This window comes from Bubalus kerabau, chromosome 4, assembly GCF_029407905.1.
Source record: "Bubalus kerabau isolate K-KA32 ecotype Philippines breed swamp buffalo chromosome 4, PCC_UOA_SB_1v2, whole genome shotgun sequence".
Classification (NCBI taxonomy): domain Eukaryota; kingdom Metazoa; phylum Chordata; class Mammalia; order Artiodactyla; family Bovidae; genus Bubalus; species Bubalus kerabau.
This window is the reverse complement of record NC_073627.1, coordinates 7,458,082-7,482,149: the sequence shown is the minus strand read 5'-3', so window position 1 is coordinate 7,482,149 and position 24,068 is coordinate 7,458,082.

Here is a 24,068-nt window from a genome sequence, read left to right as displayed (position 1 = left end):
CTTCCCGACCCAGGTGTTGATCCCATGTCTCCTGCATCTCCCACATTTGCAGGTGGACCACTGAGCCACCTGGGAAATGCTAGAGAGCATGAAAGTAGAAAAATGTGCAAAACGATGATAATATGCCAACTGCATGTGAAGATATGAAAGTATAAGTGGACAGAGGGACTTTGCTGGTGGTCCAGTGGGTAAGAATCTGGCTTGCAATGCAGGGGCTGTGGGTTCAATCCCTGGTTGGGGAACCACGACTGTGCAGTGCAACAAAAGATTCTGCATGACTCATGAAGAACCCGGGGGGAGGGTGGGGGGCGATGCGGCCAAATAAATAAAGAAAATATTTTCTTAAAAAGTGGTCAGAAGACTCTGGCATCCCTGCCCTGATGTATTTTGTGTGTTTGAAATGAGATTCTAGTACCAGCGCCATCCCTCACGTCCTGGACACACCTGAAGATGAGAATGACCTCATAGCCTCTCCTTGTCACCATAAGTTCTCGCCCCATTAATATCTCCATTTTCTTCCCTGTCTTGAATGTATTCAGTCTGGCTGTGACTCTCACTTAGGGTCTGCGAGGAGATCCTCCATGCATTTTGGGGACTGTGGAGTAATCCATCAGTCAGACGCTGGAGTTAGCACAGATCTGCAGCTATGAGCTAGGGTGGGCTGTGGAGGGTGGGGCTTGGAGAGGACTCTTTTCCTAAAAAGATCACTAGACTAAGAGTCCTGGGACATGAATTAAGTTCTTCCTGTGGTTCATTGTGAAGGAAGTGGGCAGGGCCTCAGGGAGCTAGTTTAGAAAAGGTCAACTGTTTTCTTCTTCTCAAGTTGCTCCCTGGGAATTTTAATTCTGGGTTGCCTTAAGACCAGAGAGGGAGGCTACTCATGTTGTCACTCTGTACTTGGGGGAGGGGGCTGCACCAGGAGCAGATGGGAAAGTAGCCTCTTTTTCATTTTTAAAAGACTTCTTATTTTGTATTGGAGTATAGCTGATTAACAATATTGTGATAGCTTCAGGTGAGCAGCAAAGTGACTCAGCCATGCTTATTCATGTATCCATTCTCCCCCAAACTCCCCTCCCATCCAGGCTGCCACATAAGATTGAGCAGAGTTCCCTGTGCTAGACAGTAGGTCCTTGTTGGTTATCCATTTATTATTTTTTTTAATTAATTGATTTATTTTAATTGGAGGCTAATTACTTTACAATATTGTGGTGGTTTTTGCCATGCATTCACATGAATTAGCCATGGGAGTACATGTGTTCCCCATCCTGAACCCCTCTCCCACCTCCCTCCCCATCCCATCCCTCTGGGTCATCCCAGTGCACCAGCCCTGAGCACCCTGTCTCATGCATCAAACCTGGACTAGCGATCTGTTTCACATATGATAATATACATGTTTCAATGCTACTCTGTCAAATCATCCCACCCTTGCCTTCTCCCATAGAGTCCAAAAGACTGTTCTTTACATCTGTGTCTCTTTTGCTGTCTCGCAGATAGGGTCATTGTTATCATCTTTCTAAATTCCATATATATGCATTAATATACTGTATTGGTGTTTTTCTTTCTGACTTACTTCATTCTCTATAATAGGCTCATTTCATCCACCTCATTGGAACTGATTCAAATGCATTCTTTTTAATAGCTGAGTAATATTCCACTGTGTATATGTAGCACAGCTTTCTTATCCATTCATCTGCTAATGGACATCTAGGTTGCTTCCATGTCCTGGCTATTGTAAACAGTGCTGTGATGAACATTGGGGTACACGTGTCTCTTTCAATTCTGGTTTCCTCAGTGTGTATGCCCAGCAGTAGGATTGCTGGGTTGTATGGCAGTTCTATTTCATTTTTTAAGGAATCGCCCCACTGTTCTCCATAGTGGCTGTACTAGTTTGCATTCCCACCAACAGTGTAAGAGGATTCTTTTTCCTCTACACCCTCTCCAGCATTTATTGTTTGTAGACTTTTTGATAGCAGTCATTCTGACTGCTCATTGTGATTTTGATTTGCATTTCTCTGATAATGACTGATGTTGAGCATCTTTTCATGTGTTTGTTAGCCACCTGTATGTCTTCTTTGGAGAAATGTCTGTTTAGTTCTTTGGCCCATTTTTTGACTGGGTCATTTATTTTTCTGGAATTGAGCTTCAGGAGATGCTTGTATATTTTTGAGATTAATTCTTTGTCAGTTGCCTCATTTGCTATTATTTTCTCCCATTCTCAAGGCTGTCTTTTCACCTTGCTTATAGTTTCCTTTGTTCTGCAAAAGCTTTTAAGTTTAATTAAGTCCCATTTGTTTATTTTTGCTTTTATTTCCATTACTCTGGGAGGTGGGTCATAGATGATCCTGCTATGATTTATGTCAGACAATGTTTTGCCTATGTTTTCCTTTAGGAGATTTATAGTTTCTTACATTTAGATCTTTAATCCATTTTGAGTTTATTTTTGTTTATGGTGTTAGAAAGAGTTCTAGTTTCATTCTTTTACAAGTAGTTGATGAGTTTTCCCAGTACCACTTGTTAAAGAGATTGTCTTTTCTCCATTGTATATTCTTCCTCCTTTGTCAAAGATAAGGTGTCCATAGGTGCATGGATTTATCTCTGGGCTTTTTATTTTGTTCCATTGATCTATATTTCTGTCTTTGTGCCAGTTCCATAGTGTCTTGATGACTGTAGCTTTGTAGTATAGCCTTAAGTCAGCAGTTTGATTCCTCCAGTTCCATTCTTCTTTCTCAAGATTGCTTTGGCTATTTGAGGTTTTTTGTATTTTCATACAAATTGTGAAATTATTTGTTCTAGTTCTGTGAAAAATACCGTTGGTGGCTTGATAGGGATTGCATTGAATCTATAGATTGCTTTGGGTAGTATACTCATTTTTACTATATTGATTCTTCTGATCCATGAACATGGTATGTTTCTCCATCTATTTGTGTCATCTTTGATTTCTTTCATCAGTGTTTTATAGTTTTCTATATATAGATCTTTTGTTTTCTTAGGTAGATTTATTCCTAAGTATTTTATTCTTTTTGTTGCAATGGTGAATGGAATTGTTTCCTTAATTTCTCTGTTTTCTCATTGTTAGTGTATAGGTATGCAAGGGGTTTCTGTGTGTTAATTTTATATCCTGCAAATATACTATATTCATTGATTAGTTCTAGTAATTTTCTGGTGGAGTCTTTAGGGTTTTCTATGTAGAGGATCATGTCATCTGCAAACAGAGAGAGTTTTCCAATTTGGATTCCTTTTATTTCCTTTTCTTCTCTGATTGCTGTGGCTAAAACTTCCAAAACTATGTTGAATAGTAGTGGTGAGAGTGGGCACCCTTGTCTTGTTCGTGACTTTAGGGGCTGCTGCTGTTGCTAAGCTTCTTCAGTTGTCTCTGACTCTGTGTGACCCCATAGATGGCAGCCCACCAGGCTCCTCTGTCCCTGGGATTCTCCAGGCAAGAATACTGGAGTGGATTGCCATTTCCTTCTCCAGACTTTAGGGGAGATGCTTTCAATTTTTCACCATTGAGGATAATGTTTGCTGTGGGTTTATCATATATGGCTTTTATTATGTTGAGGTATGTTCGTTCTATGCCTACTTTCTGGAGGGCTTTTATCATAAATGGATACTGAATTTTGTCAAAGACTTTCTCTGCATCTACTGAGATAATCATATGGTTTTTATCTTTCAATTTGTTAATGTGGTATATTACATTGATTGATTTGTGAATATTGAAGAATCCTTGCATCCCTGGGATAAAGCCCACTTGGTCATGATGTATGATCTTTTTAATATGTTGTTGGATTCTGTTTGCTAGAATTTTGTTAAGGATTTTTGCATCTATGTTCATCAGTGATATTGGCCTATAGTTTTCTTTCCCTGTGGCATCTTTGTCTGGTTTTGGTATTAGGGTGATGGTGGCCTCATAGAATGAGTTTGGAAGTTTACCTTCCTCTGTGATTTTCTGGAATAGTTTGAGTAGGGTAGGTGTTAGCTCTTCCCTAAATTTTTGATAGAATTCAGCTGTGAAGCCATCTGGTCCTGGGATTTTATTTGTTGGGAGATTTCTGATTACAGTTTCGATTTTCATGCTTGTGATGGGTCTGTTAAGATTTTCTATTTCTTCCTGGTTCAGTTTTAAAAAGTTATACTTTTCTGAGAATTTTTCCATTTCTTCCAAGTTGTCCATTTTATTGGCATACAATTGCTGATTATAATCTCTTATGATCCTTTGTATTTCTGTATTGTCTGTTGTGATTTCTCCATTTTCATTTCTAATTTTGTTGATTTGATTCTTCTCCCTTTTTTTCTTTATGAGTCTGGCTAATGGTTTGTCTATTTTATTTATCTTCTCAAAGAACCAGCTTTTAGCTTTGTCGATTTTTGCTATGGTCTCCTTTGTTTCTTTTTCATTTATTTCTGATCTAATTTTTATGATTTCTTTCCTTCTACTAACCCTGGAGTTCTTCATTTCTTCTTTTTCTGGTTGCTTTAAGTGTAGAGTTAGGTTATTTATTTGATTTTTCTCCTGTTTCTTGAGGTAAGCTTGTATTGCTATGAACCTTCCCCTTAGCACTGCTTTTACTGAATCCCATAGGCATTGGGTTGTTGTGTTTTCATTTTCATTCATTTCTATGCATATTTTGATTTCTTTTTTTATTTCTTCTGTGATTTCTTGGTTATTCAGAAGCATGTTGCTTAGCCTCCATATGTTTGTATTTTTAATAGTTTTTTTCCCTGTTGCTGCTGCTGCTGCTAAGTCGCTTCAGTCATGTCCGACTCTGTGCGACCCCATTGGTGGCAGCCCACCAGCCTCTGCCATCCCTGGGATTCTCCAGGCAAGAACACTGGAGTGGATGGCCATTTCCTTCTCCAATTTTTCCCTGTAGTTGATGTCTAGTCTTACCGCATTGTGATCAGAAAAGATGCTGGAGATGATTTCAATTTTTTTGAATTTACCAAGGCTATATTTATGGCTCAGGATGTGAACTATCCTGGAGAAGGTTCACGTGCACTTGAGAAAAAGGTGAAATTCATTGTTTGGGGGTAAAATGTCCTATAGATATCAATTAGGTCTAACTGGTCCATTGTGTAATTTAAAGTTTGTGTTTCCTTGCTCATTTTCTGTTTAGTTGATCTATCCATAGGTGTGAGTGGGGTATTAAAGTCTCCCACTATTATTGTGTTACTGTTATTTTCACCTTTCATACTTGTTATCATTTGCCTTACATATTGTTGTGCTCCTATGTTGGGTGTGTATATATTTATAATTTTATCTTCTTCTTGGATTGATCCTTTGATCATTATGTAGTGTCCTTCTTTGTCTCTTTTCATCGCCTTTATTTCACAGTCTATTTTATCTGATATGAGTATTGCTACTCCTGGTTTATTTTGGTCTCCATTTGCCTGAAATATCTTTTTCCAGCCCTTCACTTTCAGTCTGTATGTTTCCCTTGTTTTGAGATGGGTCTCTTGTAGAGAGCATATACAGGGGTCTTGTTTTTGTATCCATTCAGCCAATCTTTGTCGTTTGGTTGGGGCATTCAACCCATTTACACTTAAGGTAATTATCAATAAATATGATCCTGTTGCCATTTACTTTGTTGTTTTGGGTTCGAGTTTATAAACCTTTTCTGTGTTTCCTGTCTAAAGAAGATCCTTTAGCACTTGTTAAAGAGCTGGTTTGGTGGTGCTGAATTCTCTCAGATTTTGCTTGTCTGTAAAGCTTTTGATTTCTCCTTCATATTTGAATGAAATCCTTGCTGGGTACAGTAATCTGGATTGTAGGTTTTTCTCTTTCATCACTTTAAGTATGTCCTGCCATTCCCTTCTGGCCTAAAGAGTTTCTATAGAAAGATCAGCTGTTATCCTTATGGGAATCCCTTTGTGTGTTATTTGTTGTTTTTCCCTTGCTGCTTTTAATATTTGTTCTTTGTGTTTGATCTTCATTAAATTGATTAATATGTGTCTTGGGGTGTATGGATGTGAGAGTTGGACTGTGAAGAAGGCTGAGTGCCAAAGAATTGATGCTTTTGAACTGTGGTGTTGGAGAAGACTCTTGAGAGTCCCTTGGACTGCAAGGAGATCCAACCAGTCCATTCTGAAGGAGATCAGCCATGGGATTTCTTTGGAAGGAATGATGCTAAAGCTGAAACTCCAGTACTTTGGCCACCTCATGCGAAGAGCTGACTCATTGGAAAAGACTGATGCTGAGAGGGATTGGAGGCAGGAGGAGAGGGGGATGACAGAGGATGAGATGGCTGGATGGCATCACTGACTCAATGGACATGAGTCTGAGTGAACTCTGGGAGTTGGTGATGGACAGGGAGGCCTGGCATGCTGCGATTCATGGGGTCGCAAAGAGTCAGACACGACTGAGCAACTGAGCTGAACTGAACTGAACTGGGGTGTTTCACCTTGGGTTTACCCTGTTTGGGACTCTCTGAGTTTCTTGGACTTGGGTGGCTATTTCCTTCCCCATTTCAGGGACGTTTTCAATTATTATCTCCTCAAGTATTTTCTCATGGCCTTTCTTTTTGTCTTCTTCTTCTGGGACTCCTATGATTTAAATGTTGGGGTGTTTAACATTGTCCCAGAGGTCTCTGAGGTTGTCCTCATTTAATTCTTTTTTCTGCTCTGCTTCATTTATTTCCACCATTCTATTTTCCACCTCACTTATCCTATCTTCTGCCTCAGTTATTCTACTGTTGGTTCCCTCCAGAGTGCTTTTGATTTCAGTTATTGAATAATTCATTATTGATTGACTATTTCATTTCTTATAGGTCCTTGTTAAACTTTTCTTGCATCTTCTTAATCCTTGTTTCCAGACTATCTGTAACTCCATTTTGTTTTCAAGATTTTGGATCATTTTTACTATCATTATTCTGAATTCTTTTTCAGGTAAACTCCCTATCTTCTCCTCTTTTGTTTGTTTTGGTGGGCATTTATCATGTTCCTTTACCTGCTGAATATGTCTCTGCCTTTTCATCTTATTTAGATTGCTGTGTTTGGGGTGGCCTTTCTGTAGGCTGGAAGTTTGTGTTTCCTCTTTATTGTGGAGGTTCCTCCCTGTAGGTGGGGTTGGATGAGTGGCTTGTCAAGGTTCCTGGTTAGGGAAGCTTGCATCAGTGTTCTGGTGGGTGGAGCTGGATCTCTTCTCTCTGGAGTGCAATGAAGTGTCCAGTAGTGAGTTTTTAGGTGTCTATGGGTTTGGTGTGACTTTTGGCTGCCTGTATTTTAATGCTCAGGGTTATATTCCTGCATTGTTGGAGAATTAACTTGGTATGCCTTGCTCTGAAACTTGTTGGCTCTTGGGTGGAGCTTGGTTTCAGTGTAGGTATGGAGGCTTTTCGGAGAAGGCAATGGCACCCCACTCAAGTACTCTTGCCTGGAAAATCCCATGGATGGAGGACCCTGGTAGGCTGCAGTTCATGGGATCGCTAAGAGTCAGACACGACTGAGCGACTTCACTTTCACTTTTCACTTTCATGCATTGGAGAAGGAAATGGCAATGGAGAATCCCAGGGATGGGGGAGCCTGGTGGGCTGCCATTTATGGGGTCTCACAGAGTCGGACATGACTGAAGTGACTTAGCAGCAGCATGGAGGCTTTTGGATGAGCTCTTGTCTATTAATGTTCCCTGGAGTCAGGAGTTTTCTGGTGCTCTCAAATTTTGGATTTAAGACTCCTGCCTCTGGCTTTCAGTCTTATTCTTACAGTAGCCTCAAGACTTCTCCATCCATACAGCATTGATGATAAAACATCTAGGTTAATGTGAAAAGATTCTCCACAGTGAGGGACACCCAGAGAGGTTCACAGAGTTATATGGAGAAGAGAAGAGGGAGGAGAGAGAGGTGACCAGGAGGAGAGGAGGGGGAGTCAAAAGGAAAGAGACCAAGCTAGCCAATAATCAGTTCCCTAAGTGTTCTCCACAGCCCAGAACACCCAATGAGATTCACAGATTTAAGTAGAGAAGAGAAGGGGGAGGGAGGAGACAGAGGTGACCTGGGGGAGAAAAAGGAGAGTCAAAAGGGGAGAGAGCAATCAAACCGGTAATCACACTCCTAACTAAAAATGGGTACTGAAGATTGGATTCTTAAAGGTACAAAATTAATAACAAATACCAAAAAGGAAATTAAAAATCTAGAGTAGAGGTTAGACTCTCAAAAATACAGTATTAAAAAAACAACAAAATTGCAAAAATTATAAAATATATATATATTTGAAATTTGCTTTAAAATAGGGTCTTTTTTTTGCACGGTAATAGTAGGTTTTAAAAATTAAAATTAAAGGAGTAGTAAAGAGCTTAAAAATTAAAAAAAATTAAAAATAATAATAGTAAAATACATTCAGGAATTTCTCTGGAGCTGTTGAGGGCAGTGTGGGGTCAGTTCAGTTTCAGATAATTCCTTGTTCCAGCTTATATTTTTTCTCAATGTCTATAGGCCCCTTCCAATGTAGTCAATGCTAACTACAGGTTTTAATATGTTGCACCTGTCACTTCCAAAGCGGTTCCCTTTTCTTTATTTTGGCTCCCTCTGCTTGCAAGTCTGTTTAGGGTCTAATTTCCATCCTAACACAAGGGGACAAAGGCAGTCATTTATTTAGGCTCACTTGTTCAACTGTGCTGTGGGAAGGGAGGAACACTGCAAACAAATATCACTGGCATGTGTGGGCAGTGCTCACAGTGTCTGGGCCACATTGGATTTGCCCCCACTCACGGCATGTATGCTTTCCCAGTCTACACTGCTCAGGCTCCAGGTTGCTCTGCAGGGGAACTGTCTATAGTGGGCCCTGAGTTACGTGCACTTCCCAGGTCTAAGCCACTCAGGTTCAGGTTCTCAGGTACTCCACAAAGGCACAGACTCAGTTGGGCCTGAATTTTGTGTCCTTCCCAGGTCCGAGTGGCTCAGGTGTCCAGGTGCTTGGCGAGTGCACTCTCCCTAGGTGGGTGATGCATCTTATCAACTCCCCGGTCCCAGCCGCTGGGTTTCCTGGGTGCACCTCAAGAATGCTGTCTCAGGTGTGCCATGTATCTCCTCTGGGGAGCTGATCTCTGACCGCAACCCTCCTGGTGGATGTCAACTGTCCAGGATCCCAGGAAGACTTGGTTAGCAACTGGGAGCCTGCTCACAGTTTGGTGGAGGATGCCGTCTCTGGTGCCGAGATTGCCCCTCACCTTCCGGCTCTGGATGTCACACGCCTGCCTCTCTGCCTCCAGCGGGGGATGGGCCGGTCTGCAGCTGGCTGGCTCTTTTCTGGTGTTCACTCAATCCTCTGTTCGGTGAGCGGGCCAGCTTGTGCCTTAGAGCTTTTCTCGGAAAAATTCTCTCTCTCTCTGTCTCTCTCTTTTTTCTCTCTCTGGCTCTCCCACAGTTTATATCGCTATCTCACATTAGCTCCCTCAGATTGTCCTCAGGGCATTCAGGCCTGGCCCTTACCCTTAACATGCAGTCGGCGTCTCTCTGTTCAGGCCCCGTTCACTGGTGGTGGATGTGAGTGTCTGGGCTACTTCTCTGTTGGGAGTTCTGATTAGGCGCATAATCTGTGGGATTTTCCCCCCCCTCCCAGTTATGTTGCCCTCTGAGAGTCCAAAACTCCCCACAGACCCACCTGTGAAAGGGTTTCCTGGTGTTTGGAAACGTCTCCTCTTTCACGACTCCCTCCCTGGGACAGGTCTCTCTTTTTATCTTTTATATTTTGTCCTACCTCCTTTCAAAGAGAATGGGCTGCCTTTCTGCATGCGTGATGTCCTCCACCAGCATTCAGAAGTTGTTTTGTGGAATTTGTCCAGCGTTCAAATGATCTTTCGATGACTATGTGGTGGAGAAAGTGGTCTCCCCGTCCTATTCCTTTGCCATCTTATGACCACCCCTGGTTATCCATTTTAAATATAGCAGTGTGCACATGTCTATCCCAAACTTTCTAACTATCCTTTCCCCATCCTTTCCCCTGCAACCATACATTCATTCGCTAAGTCTGGGAATCTCTTTCTGTTTTGTAAGTAAAATAATTTGCATCATTTAAGATTCCACAAGGATATCGTGTGATATTCTCCGAGAAGTCTTTTTTTTCTAATCTGTTAGAGGTGAAACCTTGAGACTCTCTCTTGCCCCCTGAGAGGTGAGGGGCACATAGGAGAGAGACCAGGGTTTCAGCCTTCTGTCCTGCTATCCAGCTGAAGATTTTGCCTTCATGTAGCTAAAGCTCAGGTGGGACATTGACTGTATTCAAAGACAAAATGAGGTTGGGGAGGCCCACCCCAGACTGCCCAAAGACTCTGCTGACACAAGGAAACATCAGAGGGGCCATGTGTGGGGGCCCTGGCTTGAGTACCCCAGAGGATAGAGTTATCACATTTAGCAAATAAAATTGCAGCACACTGGGGCTTCCCTGGCTTCCCTGGTGGCTAAGAGTCCACCTTCCAATGTAGGGGATGTGGGTTTGATCCCTGATTGGGGAGCTAAGGTCCCACAGGCCTCTTTGCCGAAATAGCAAGAAATATAAAACAGAAGCAATATTTTAAAGTGATGAAGACTTTAAAGTGGTCTACATTAAAAAAAAAAAAGTCTTGAAAAAAAAACCCACATGGTAAAGAATCCACCTGCAATGTGGGAGACCTGGGTTGGATCCCTGGGTTGAGGAGATCCCCTGGAGGAGGGCATGGCAACCCACTCCAGTATTTGTGCCTGGGAAATCCCATGGACAGAGGAACCTGGTGGGCTACAGTCCATGTGGTAGCAGAGAGTCGGACATTACTGAGCAACTAAGCACATCACCTCACCATGGTATTCACAGGGTGAGATATTCTCATAGCTCACACAACAGTCTAGGCACTCCAGCACTATTGCAACAATGCAGTCAGGCCCCTGAGTCCTTGCTCATTTTACACTAGTCTCTGCCCAGCATCCCCGTCAAGGCCCCTCCGCCTGGAAGTCAGCTGGGACTCTTGTCCGTCCTTCAGTGGCACGTGAAGTGACACTCTCCTGGCACAATGTGCATTCTTTTGCTACAGTGTTTATGAGACCTTACAGATTGTGTTGTTTGCCAAGGCATCTCCTGACCTGAGAACACTGAAGATCAAGAATCAAGAGGAAATCCTCTGTGTCATATGGGGACCAGGCAGGTCCTGGAGGCACCAGCTGGTCGCATTCATGAGTAGACCAGATCTTGTGATCTGGGGCATCAGTGGACCGCAGAAGGAAGGCACACGGCGGATCAGATGGTTCCGCGTAGTGTGCTGAACCTCTGTAAGTGAATAGCTCCAGCACTTGGATAAATGTAGGGGCGACCCGAAAGTAGTGGTTCTCATGGAGGTGTTTTGCCATCACCCCTTCCCCTGCTCCCAGAGGACATTAGGCTGGGTCTGGAGACATTTTTGATTATCACTTGGGGAGGAGGTGCAATCAGCATCTGGTGGGTAGAGGCCGGGAATGCTGCTTACCACAGGAATGTCCCTATGAAAAAGAACGATCTGGCCCCAAGTGTCCACAGTGTCAAGGTTGAGAAACCCACTGTAAACCAAGCATGGAAGAGGGGAACTTTTTTTTCTAGTGGATATAACTTCAAGCAGTGGACATGGTTGCTAACTCCGCCTGAGTGGGGAGACAGCCAGAGGAATGAGGCTGCGTGGGGTCCTGAGCAGGTGTTAACACTCCTCTGAATGGTCAGGAAAGTTGATAGTGTGCTCACAGTCAAAAGTTCCAGAGTGAATTTCCTCAAGAGCTTGTTAGAATTCCCTGGAGGTCCAGACTCTGTCTCTCTCTGCATAGACACAGAGGCAGGGTCACAGTAAGAAGTTGCCTATCTGCAAGCCAGGACAGACCCTCATGATCTCCTGCCCAACCTCAGTCACTTCAGTGTCTGAAGCACCAGCCCCACTCACCTGGATGACGAGAAGGAGCAGAGCTGGGAGCAGCCACATGGTCCAGCCTCCCATCCTTGGTGGTAACACACGCTCAATACCCTTCAAGGATGCAAAGCCAAGGTCAAGAGTGGACACCGTGGATGTCCTTAGGGTTTAAGTGAAGCTGCTTGAATCTCCTTTGCACTCATCTTTGATTCATTTCCCACTGTCAGCACCTACTTTTTGCATTTTATATATTAGGAGGAAAGGGTGTCACTCTTTGAGAAGATGAATTGCAGCAGGTGATGGGAGCTGTGTCCAGAAAGACAAAGACAAACACCATATGATTTCATATATAAAGGAAATCCACCCTGAATATTCATTGGAAGGACTGATGCTGCGGCTCCAAAACTCTGGCCATCTGATGCAAAGAACTGACTCATTGGAAAAGACACTGATGCTGGGAAAGATTGAAGACAGGAGGATAAGTTTTGGTAATAGAGGATGAGATGGTTGGATGGCATCACCAACTCAATGGACATGAGTCTGGGCAAACTCAGGAAGATAGTGAAGGACAGGGAAGCCTGGCGTGCTGCAGTTCATGGGGTCATAAAGAGTTGGACACGACTTACGAACTGAACAACAACAACAACAATCACTTATATGTGGAATCTAAAATATGGGACAAATAAACATATCTACAAAACAGAAACAGACTCACAGATACAGAGGACAGACTTGTGGTTGCCAAGGGGGGAGGGCGGTTCAGGAGGGAAGGAGTGGGAGTGTGGGTTTAGCATATGTAAACTTTTTTTTTTGTAGGGGAATAAACAGCAAGTGTATTCTACTGTATAGCACAGGAACTATTGAAATATCCTGTGATAAACCATAAGGGAAAAAGAAAAAAATATATATATATTCTACATGTGTCCAACTGAGTTACTTTGCTGTATAGCAGAGATTGGCACAACATCATAAATCAACTATACTTCAATTAAAAAAATATAATTGAAAGAACCATTAAAAAAATTTGGTCCTGGCCTGATCTATAGCACAACTGTTCTTCTTGATAAAGGAAATGAGGGTCCCTCTAACTGCTAAGAAGGAGGGGCACAGATATTTACTGAAGGCAAGAACAGCATGAGGACTGGCATCTAAGCAGGGTTAGTAGGATGAGGTGGAGACATCGCTAGGCTTGATGTGCCCCCCAGCCTCCTGACTCTGTGACCAGCTCTAGGTCAGAACCAAGATGGGACTGAAAGAGGGAACAGAAGGGCACACGGCACACACACACATTCACAGTAGTGAAAGAGTTGTGTGTGTGTGTGTGTGTGTGTGATCAGTCACTCAGTCATGTCCAACCCTTTGCAACCCCATGGGCTGTAGCCCACCAGGTCCCTCTGTCCATGGGGTTGAAAGAAATATAGCTTTCCATTTACTTATATTTCTATCTCTCAATAGAATTTTAAAGTGATTAATAATAAAAACATATTTCCCATGTGAATCACCCTGTGATTCCTAGATTCCTGAGATTCCTAGAATGAATCAAACTTGATCATATTGTATTATTCTTTTAAAGTACTTCCCCAAATTTATCTTCGAGTTTTTAATATAAGAACCTTTGCATCAATGCCTATCAATGACATTGGACGATATTTTCTTTCTCATAAATGTTCCCTTGGTCAGGTTGTCATATCAGTATTATGCTGACTTCACCCCAAAACGTCCCTTCTTTCTGGATGGCCTGGAATGGTTTCCACAGTGTTGGAAGTATCTGTTCCTTGAAGCTTTGGAAGGATAAATCACTGGAGTTTGTCCATCATTTTGAGGGTTGGAGTGGGGACTGGAGGGAATAAATAGTTCCTTGGTAACATTCTCAGATTTTTCCATAGCATTTTTAAGAAAATAATTTTATTTATTTATTTGGCTGCTCTCCTTGCTGCATGGGCTTTTCTTTAGTTGCAGAGACTGGGGGCGACACTCCACTGGCAGCACACGAGCTCCTCATTGCTGTGGCTTCTCTTGTCGTGAGTGCTGCTCTAGAGCACAGGCTCGGTGGTCGTGGCCCACGGGACATGCAGGATCTTCCGGGACCGGGGATCGAACCCGTGTCTCCTGAAGTGCCAGAAGGATTCTTTACCACTGAACTATCAGGGAAGCCCTTTCTACAGTATTTTGAAGATTTCTATTCTGCAGTAAGCTTAGGTAATGTATATTTCCCTAGAAAATTGCTGGTCTAATCTCAGTTTATGAGTATACTTGTAAATATTTTTTTTCAAAATGCTCACGTGAGATTCTTTTAATTTTTTCTTTATCTGGGAATATTCTCTTTTTTAATTCCTCTGTTGTATTATCTTTTTTTCCTCACATTTTCCTCCACTCCACAAAAGGTCAGCCCTTGGGTTTGTTCATGGTTTTACTGCTTTTCTGTTTTAAAATTCACTAAATTTGCTATTATCTTTTTGAGAGAGAGAGAGAAAGAAAGAGAGAGATGGAGGGAGAGGAAGAGAAGTCTTCCTCTTGTAATAAGGTCGCCATCCTATCAGAACAGGGCCCCACCCTCATGACCTCATCTAATGTGGTTACCTTCCCCAGGAGGGTAAGGTCACCTAGAGGGTCAGGTCTTCAACATATAAACTGGGGTTGGAAGAAGACACAGATGTTTGGTCCATGATGGATGACTGACAGACATCTTAAAACATAAATCAGGGACTTCCCTTGTGGTCCAATGGTAAAGACTCTGTGCTTCCAATGCAGGGGGGCCTGGGTTCAATTACTGGCCAAGGAACTAGGATCTCACAGGCTGTGCAACCCAGCCAAAAAATTTAAAGACAACAGAAACAACAAAACAAGTCAGACTAGGATCTCATCCCCAAACCAGCTTTTCCCACTTCAGTTTATTTGGATTCCATTCCTCCCATTGCTCCCCAAACTGGAGTGATACCCTTGACCTCTCTCTTTTGCTCATACACCATATCTGATCTGTTAAAATATCTTTCCTTCAAAATACCAATCTGCAGGATCTAAGCACTCCCTCCCCTGCTCTTAATTTGAGAGCCAGTCATCATCAACTCTTGGACTTTTGCAGACTAACTGGTCTCCCAGTTCTCATGTTAGACCCCCTTCCTCAACTGAACAGTCTACTCAGTTCAGTTCAGTGGCTCAGTCATGTCCGACTCTTTGCAGCATGCCAATCCCATGAACTGAAGCACGCCAGGCCTCCCTGTCCATCACCAATTCCTGGAGCCTACTCAAACTCATGTCCATTGTGTCAGTGATGCCATACAATCATCTCATCCTCTGTTGTCCCCTTCTTCCGCCTTCAATCTTTTCCTCACATCAGGGTCTTTTCCAGTGAGTTGGCTCTTTGCATCAGGTGGCCAAAGTATTGGCGTTTCAGCTTCAATATGAGCCCTTCCAATGAATATTCAGGACTGATTTCCTTTAGGATTGACTGGTTGGATCTCCTCACAGTCCAAGGAACTCTCAAGAGTCTTCTCCAACACCACAGTTCAAAAGCATCAATTCTTCAGCGCTCAGCCTTCTTTATAGTCCAACTCTCACATCCATACATGACCACTAGAAAAACCATAGCTTGGACTAGACAGACCTTTCTTGGCAAAGTAATGTCTCTGCTTTTTAATATGTTATGACCAATAGGTCAGTCAAAACTTTTCTTCCAAGGAGCAAGCGTCTTTTAATTTCATGGCTGCAATCACCATCTGCAGTGATTTTGGAGCCCAGAAAAATAAAGTCTATCACTGTTTCCATTATTTCCCCATCTTTTTGCCATGAAGTTATGATTCTACAGTGGAAGTGAGAAATAGATTTAAGGGCCTAGATCTGATAGATAGAGTGCCTGATGAACTATGGACTGAGGTTCGTGACATTGTACAGGAGACAGGGATCAAGACCACCCCCATGGAAAAGAAATGCAAAAAAACAAAATGGGTGTCTGGGGAGGCCTTACAAATAGCTGTGAAAAGAAGGGAAGCGAAAAGCAAAGGAGAAAAGGAAAGATATAAGCATCTGAATGCAGAGTTCCAAAGAATAGCAAAAAGAGATAAGAAAGCCTTCCTCAGCGATCAATGCAAAGAAATAGAGGAAAACAACAGAATGGGAAAGACTAGAGATCTCTTCAAGAAAATTAGAGATACCAAGGGAACATTTCATGCAAAGATGGCCTCAATAAAGGACAGAAATGGTATGGACCTAACAGAAGCACAAGATATTAAGAAGAGGTGGAAAGAGTACACAGAAGAACTGTACAAAAAAGTTCTTCACAACCCAGATAATCACGATGGTGTGATCACTGACCTAGAGCCAGACATCCTGGAATGTGAAGTCAAGTGGGCCTTAGAAAGCATCATAACGAACAAAGCTAGTGGAGGTGATGGAATTCCAGTTGAGCTATTTCAAATCCTGAAAGATGATGCTGTGAAAGTGCTGCACTCAATATGCCAGCAAATCTGGAAAACTCAGCAGTGGCCACAGGACTGGAAAAGGTCAGTTTTCATTCCAATCCCAAAGAAAGGCAATGCCAAAGAAAGCTCAAACTACCACACAATTGCACTCATCTCACACGCTAGTAAAGTCATGCTCAAAATTCTCCAAGCCAGGCTTCAGCAATATGTGAACCGTGAACTTCCTGATGTTCAAGCTGGTTTTAGAAAAGGCAGAGGGACCAGAGATCAAATTGCCAACATCCGCAGGATCATAAAAAAGGCAAGAGAGTTCCAGAAAAACATCTATTTCTGCTTTATTGACTATGTCAAAGCCTTTGACTGTGTGGATCACAACAAACTGTGGAAAATTCTGAAAGAGATGGGAATACCAGACCACCTGACCTGCCTCTTGAGAAATCTGTATGCAGGTCAGGAAGCAACAGTTAGAACTGGACATGGAACAACAGACTGGTTCCAAATAGGGAAAGGAGTACTTCAAGGTTGTATATTGTCATCCTGCTTATTTAACTTATATGCAGAGTACATTATGAGAAATGCTGGGCTGGAAGAAGCACAAGCTGGAATCAAGATTGCCGGGAGAAATATCAATAACCTCAGATATGCAGATGACACCACCCTTATGGCAGAAAGTGAAGAGGAACTCAAAAGCCTCTTGATGAAGGTGAAAGAGGAGAGTGAAAAGTTGGCTTAAAGCTCAACATTCAGAAAACGAAGATCATGGCATCTGGTCCCATCACTTCATGGGAAATAGGGAAACAGTGGAAACAGTGTCAGACTTTATTTTTTTGGGCTCCAAAATCACTGCAGATGGTGACTGCAGCCATGAAATTAAAAGGCGCTTACTCCTTGGAAGAAAAGTTCTGACCAACCTAGATAGCATATTCAAAAGCAGAGACATTACTTTGCCAACAAACGTCCGTCTACTCAAGGCTATGGTTTTTCCAGTGGTCATGTATGGATGTGAGAGTTGGACTGTAAAGAAAGCTGAGCACTGAAGAATTAATGCTTTTGAACTGTGGTGTTGGAGAAGACTCTTGAGAGTCCCTTGGACTGCAAGGAGATCCTACTAGTCCATTCTGAAGGAGATCAGCCCTGGGATTTCTTTGGAAGGAATGATGTTAAAGCTGAAACTCCAGGACTTTGTCCACCTCATGCGAAGAGTTGACTCATTGGAAAAGACTCTGATGCTGGGAGGGATTGGGGGCAGGAGGAGAAGGGGATGACAGAGGATGAGATGGCTGGATGGCATACTGACTCGATGGACGTGAGTCTGAGTGAACTCTGGGAGTTGATGATGGACAGGGAGGCCTGGCGTGCTGTGATTCATGGGGTCACAAAGAGTCGGACACGACTTAGCAACTGAACTGAACTGAATGAGACTGGATGCCATGATCTTAGTTTTCTGAATGTTGAGTTTTAAGTCAACTTTTTCACCCCCGTCTTTAATTTTCAAGAGGCTCTTTAGTTCTTCTTTGCTTTCTGCCACAAGGGTGGTGTCATCTGCATATCTGAGGTTATTGATATTTCTCCCAGCAATCTTGATTCCAGCTTGTGCTTCATCCAGCCTGGCATTTGGCATGATGTTCTCTGCATATAAGTTAAATAAGCAGGGTGACAATATACAACCTTAACATACTCCTTTCCTGGTTTGGAACCAGTTTGTCGTTCCATGTCTAATTCTAACTGTTGCTTCCTGACCTGCATACAGATTTCTCAAGAGGCAGGTCAGGTGGTCTGGTATTCCCATCTCTTTCAGAATTTTCCACAGTTTGTTGTGATCCACACAGTCAAAGGCTTTGGCATAGTCAATAAAGCAGAAATAGATGTTTTTCTGGAACTCTCTTGCTTTTTTTATGATCCAGCGGATGTTAGCAATTTGATCTCTGGTTCCTCTGCCTTTTCTAAATCCAGCTTGAACATCAGGAAGTTCATGGTTCATGAAGCCTGGCTTGGAGAATTTTGAGCATTACTTAACTAGCGTGTGAGATGAGTGCCATTGTGTGGTAGTTTGAGCATTCTTTAGTGTTGCCTTTCTTTGGGATTGGAATGAAAACTGATCTTTTCCAGTCCTGTGGCCACTGCTGAGTTTTCCAGATTTGCTGGCATATTGAGTGCAGCACTTTCACAGCATCATCTTTCAGGATTTGAAATAGCTCAACTGGAATTCCATCACCTCCGCTAGCTTTGTTCATAGTGATGCTTTCTAAGGCCCACTTGACTTCACATTCCAGGATGTCTGACTCTAGATGAGTGATCACACCATAGTAGTTATCTGAGTCATGAAGATCTTTTTGGTATAATTCTTCTGTGTATTCTTGCCACCTCTTCTTAATATCTTCTGCTTCTGTTAGGTCCACACCATTTCTGTCCTTTATTGTGCTCATCTTTGGATGAAATGTTCCCTTGGTATCTCTAATTTTCTTGAAGAGATCTCTAGTCTTTCCCATTCTATTGTTTTCCTCTCTTTCTTTACATTGATCACTGAGGAAGGCCTTCTTATGTCTCCTTGCTATTCTTTAGAATTCTGCATTCAAATGGGTTTATCTTTCTTTTTCTCCTTTGCCTTTAGCTTCTCTTCTTTTCTCAGCTATCTGTAAGGCCTCCTCAGACAACCATTTTGCCTTTTTTCATTTCTTTTTCTTGGGGAGGAGATGGTCTAAATCTTGGGGAGGGGACGGTCTACTCTCCATTTATTAAAAATATATGTATATTTTTATCTGGACTGTTTTTAAAGTTTCGACTGAATGTGTTACAATAGTGTTTCTGTTCTGTGTTTTGGGTTTTTGGCCACAAGACAGGTGGTATCTCAAGTCCCCAACCAAAGATTGAACCTACCCACCTGCATTGGAAGGCGAGGTCTTAACCACTGGCCCATCAGGGAGGCCCCCATTCCCCACTTAACAGCAAGAACGATGCTTTGAAAACAAACGTGGGATCATGGCACTCCTCTGCTCAAAACCCTCCAAGGTCCCCACTTCACTCTTGAGTTTCTCTCTGACATCATGTCCAACTAATCTCCCTCCATCCCGTCCTTGGCAGCCTCACTGGCCTCCACAACGCCCTTGATCTGTGCCATCAAGGGCCAAGACAGAGCCAGCCTCACGGGTGTTGTATCATCAGGCTTCACACTTAGAAGGGCCACACGCTTGGCTGATATTCCATTGCCACCATCTTGAAATTCTTTTTTTTTTTTTTTTTTTTTTTAGTATTTCTTTGTTTATTTGCCTGCACTGGGTCTTAGTTGTGGCACTCAGGATCTTTGATCTTCATTGCGTCAGTCTTAGCTGTGGCATGTGGGATTTAGTTCCCTGACCAGGGATCAAACCTGGGCTCCCTGCATTGGGAGCACAGAGGCTTAGCCACTAGACCACTCCTGAAATTCTTAATATTTCCAGAATGAGGATGTTTTCTTCTTGCACTGGGCCCTGCAAACAGCCGACTGTGCCCAGACAAGGCTTAGTCAATGCTTGATCACACGGGACTGCCCATGCCAGCCACAGGAAATGGACTCTCTTGACAAAGAGGAGGACTTGCTCAGAAAATCTAGATGGAATTTAACCGAGACTGGCCTGGCTGTCTGGGCAATTTGGATTTAGAGAAGGGGGGATGGGCCCATCAACCACAGGCAAGGAATGGGAAGGGCATCATCTTCACAAGGAACAGAAACTGGAACTGCACATTCAAATGTGCTACATGAGAATGACTTTCAACAAGTTCTCAGCATCGTCATCTGACGTCCCAAAGCCCCAGCTTCCCTCATTTTCTGACCAACTGAGAACAGCTCTAGGAGGCTGACAGAGGAAGTGGAAAAGTGCCAAGAAAAGCAGAAAAGTGCCAAGAAAAGCAGAAAAGGGAAACAGTGAGTGGAACTGGGTGAGGAGGCTCCAGGCTCTGCAGGAGCCTGGAGAGATCACCAGGGGCCCGGGCCATGCGGCTGCTGGCGGTTCTGCTGCTTCTCTGCGTCCCAGATGAGCGGGGCTGGGCCTGACATGGGGAAGTTCATTCGGGCGAGTCAGGGCGAGCACGGTGTGAGCAAAGGGTGCTGATGGGAAGGAGAAGCATAAGGAAACAGAGGGCGTAATGTGCCCCTAAAAACCCCAGTTCAGTGTATTTGCACACTGGGAAAGGAGGAGTATGAGATGTAAAGCTTGCTTCCCACACAGACAGTACATACTGAGCCCTAAGTTTATATCTGGCCACTTGAGTCTTTATCCCCAACATGATTAAAATCAGGAATGTCGTCTTGATACACCAGAGAGAAGTGCAGGGGTGGGGGGCAGAGAACTAATACTAATTGGACAAATCAGACAAGATTTTCTCCTGTTACTTAATCCAATCCTTAATTCTTATTAAAACAAGAGACTGTAGGGTGGAAGGGAGGCTGAAAAGGAGGAGATATATGTAGACATATAATAGATTCATGTTGCTGTACAGCAGAAACTAACACAACATTGTAAAAAATTAAAAAATAATAATTATATAAAATTAATTATATTATTTATGCATTCAGTTCAGTTCAGTCGCTCAGTCGTGTCCGACTCTTCAAGACCCCATGGACTGCAGCCTACCAGGCTCCTCCACCCATGGGATTTTCCAGGCAAGAGTACTGGAGTGGGTTGCCATTGCTTTCTCCGCCCCGCAATGGTGATCCTCAAAAATGTCTTCAGACATTGCCGGGTATCTCCTGCGGGGACTATTGCTGCTGCTTGGGAACCACTGCACTAGGGGATGTTGGTGGGAGGAGCAGACATCGTTCTGTTGCAGAATATAGGTCAGTGGGCCACTTGGACTTGCTGGGAAATAAAGTGTCCAAATTCAAGATATTAAAAGTGAAGAAGTGGGAATTCCTTGGTGGTCCAGTGGTTAGGACTCGGCACTTTTCCTGCTGAGGGCCCTGGTTTCGATCCCTGGGGCAGGGTGGAGGACTAAGATGCTGCAAGCTGGGCAGCTCAGCCAAAAATGTTTTTTTAAATGAAGGAGCAAAAAATGTACTTTTTTTGTTAATTTGAACATTAAACAAAAGCAAAAGGCTCCCAATCTGTGGGTGACAGTATATTGCCTGAATGGTTGGTTGGAAGGGTGGATGGGGAGAGAGAAAGAAAGAGAAAGGGAGGGAGGGAAGGATGGCTGGATGGACAGACAGATAGGTGATCAGTAAGTAGATTATTTGGGCTTCCCTGCTGGCTCAGATGGTAAAAAACCTGCCTGCAATGACAGAGACCCGGGTTTGATCCCTGGATCAGAAAGATGCCCTGGAGAAGGAAATGGCAACCCACTCCAGTATTCTTGCCTAAAGAATTCCATGGACAGAGGAGCCTGGTGGGCTATATAGTCCATGGGGGTGCAAAGAGCTGGACATGACTTAGCGACTAAACAACAACAGTCGTCACAGAGTTCTGGCCTCCTTCACACGTTTGTTAGTCAGTTTGATAGCTTGTTAGTCGCAGAGAGTCAGACACAACTGAAGCAACTAACACACACACACAAGTATATTACACACACAATTCTTTTTCAGCAGTTTGGTACTTTGCCAAAACCGTTTCTCACCCGACCTTTACACTGGGTTAACCCGCTGCCTCCTTGGCTTCTGATCCCTCCTTCCTCTGGCCTCAGGGTGACTTCCAGGCTCCCAGAGGACCTGACCCCCCAGGCTCCCCTGGCCCAGGCTCTTTAGGATGAAGACAAGACGTACTGTGTCTTCCAGGCTCTTTGTCCCTGAGCGGCCCCAGCACCATGACGGGCGCCGTGGGGGACTCCCTGAGCGTGGAGTGTCGCTACGAGGAGGAATACAGGGAATTTCACAAATATTGGTGCAGACAGCCATGCTTCCTGCTTTGGCAGCGGACTCTGCAGACCAGCAGGCCCGAGGTGGAGGTGAAGAGCAGCCAGGTGTCCATCACGGACCATCCGGAGGACCTCACCTTCACAGTGACCTTGGAAAGCCTCACTGCAGATGATGCAGGGAAATACAGGTGTGGGGTTGCAACGATGCTGAAGGAAGAAGGACTCCTCGGCTTTCTGCCTGATCCCTTTTTCCAGGTTCAAGTGATTGTCTCCGCAGGTAAGACCCTCCTTCTCTCTGGTACTGGTGGTGAAGGAATCTGAGCTCAGCTCTGTGGGGCGTCCCAGGAGATCTCAGCCCAGGGGAGAGGAACTGGGCCTGGTGTTTGTGTGTCAGAGCTTCAGGGCCAAGTGCGTCGTGTGCATGTGAGTGTGTCCGGTGTGTGAGAGTGTGAGTGTGTAAGCGGCTGTGAGAGTGAGGGGGGGACACCCGGGTTCCTGCCAACGCCCAGGCCCTGACAACGTCTGTGGGCCTCGGGGATTCTGAGGCTGGTTGGCGGGGAGGGCCCGCTGTTATCCTGGATCCGTCAGGACTAAAGGGCTCTTGCCATCTCCCTGTGCCCACAGGGCACAGGGTGTGTGTGAGGGGGTGGGGGGGTCCACTCCAGAAGACTCTCTTGTCACTCTCCCCTGGCTTCCGCTGTCAGAACTGGGGCCTCTCAACAACCCAGATCCTCATCCAGGAGCCCTGAGTGACCCAGGCTCAGAGATGGCTGAGCCTGCCAGGCTCACCCCTCTGACCTTGTGATCCCAAAGGGCAAGCCCCAGCCCCAGCTCCTCCCCTGGGCCTTTCCTCAGCCTCTGACCACTGTGCTGACCCAGGGAACACCTGTTTCCCGGAGGCACCAGCAACTGGGCTGGGGGCCAAGGGGATTGGTTTGTAGGCAAGGGAAAGCCCTAGAGGGAGCCCCCAAGCCTCTGGCCCCTGTCTGGGCCTTAGGAAGCATCACTACGAACAAAGCTAGTGGAGGTGATGGAATCCCTGTGGAGCTATTTCAAATCCTAAAAGATGATGCTGTGAAAGTGCTGCACTCAATATGCTGTGCATACTGTCTGTGCTGTGCAAAAGTGCTGTGTCTCTGTCTGTCTGGCTTCCTCTCTGTCTCCTCAGCTTCCCTCTGCTTTTGCTCCCTTCCCTTCTGGACTCTGAGCCAGAAGGTTCAGAGTGGTGGGCAGGAGGGAGCCCACAAACCCCTGGACTGGACAAGGTGGAAGTGGGCTGGGGGACCACTAACAGAATATTTTTAAAATATTTACTTATTTATGGGTGTGTTGGATCTTCATTGCTGCACGCGGGCTTTCCCCGGGCAACCCTCCAGCTCTGGCGCACAGGCTTCTCGCAGTGGCTTCTCTGGTTGCTGAGCACAGGCTCCAGGGTGCTCAGGCTTCAGTAGCTTCTGCTGTACTGTCTTCTGCCAGGGTGGACAGGGTGAGGGAGGGGTGGTATGCGGATGCACTGGCTAGGCGGTGGGACCTGAGGTCCAACTCTTGTGCTGACCTTCACGCACTCCTGTTTTCAACGAGGTGAGGAGAAGGAAAGCGCTTAATGCTAGAGGCAGTGACGCCGGTCCTGGTTGTCTCCACCTGGACGCAGAACAGGTGGGGGTGGAGTTGGGTGCAGATACTCCTATATGCTGGTCAGGCCTGGGTCTGAGCATGAGGAGGTGATGGTCCCAGAACACCTGTCCAGTCCCTTCTGTGAGTTTCCTCTCCTCTGTGGACTGGGAACCATGCAGGTGACAGGCAACTGGCTGGGAAGAGTCGTGGACAGGACACCGTTCTTCACCCTCCACAGTTCTTCACTCCACCCTCCATCACAGCCTCCAGTAGCAACAGCTCTACATGGACTTCTGGATCGCTCAGCCAGCAGCAAGGGTAAGGTGCATGCCTCCTGGTGTCTTCTGTCATCTTCACAGCTTCTTCCCTAGGGTAGG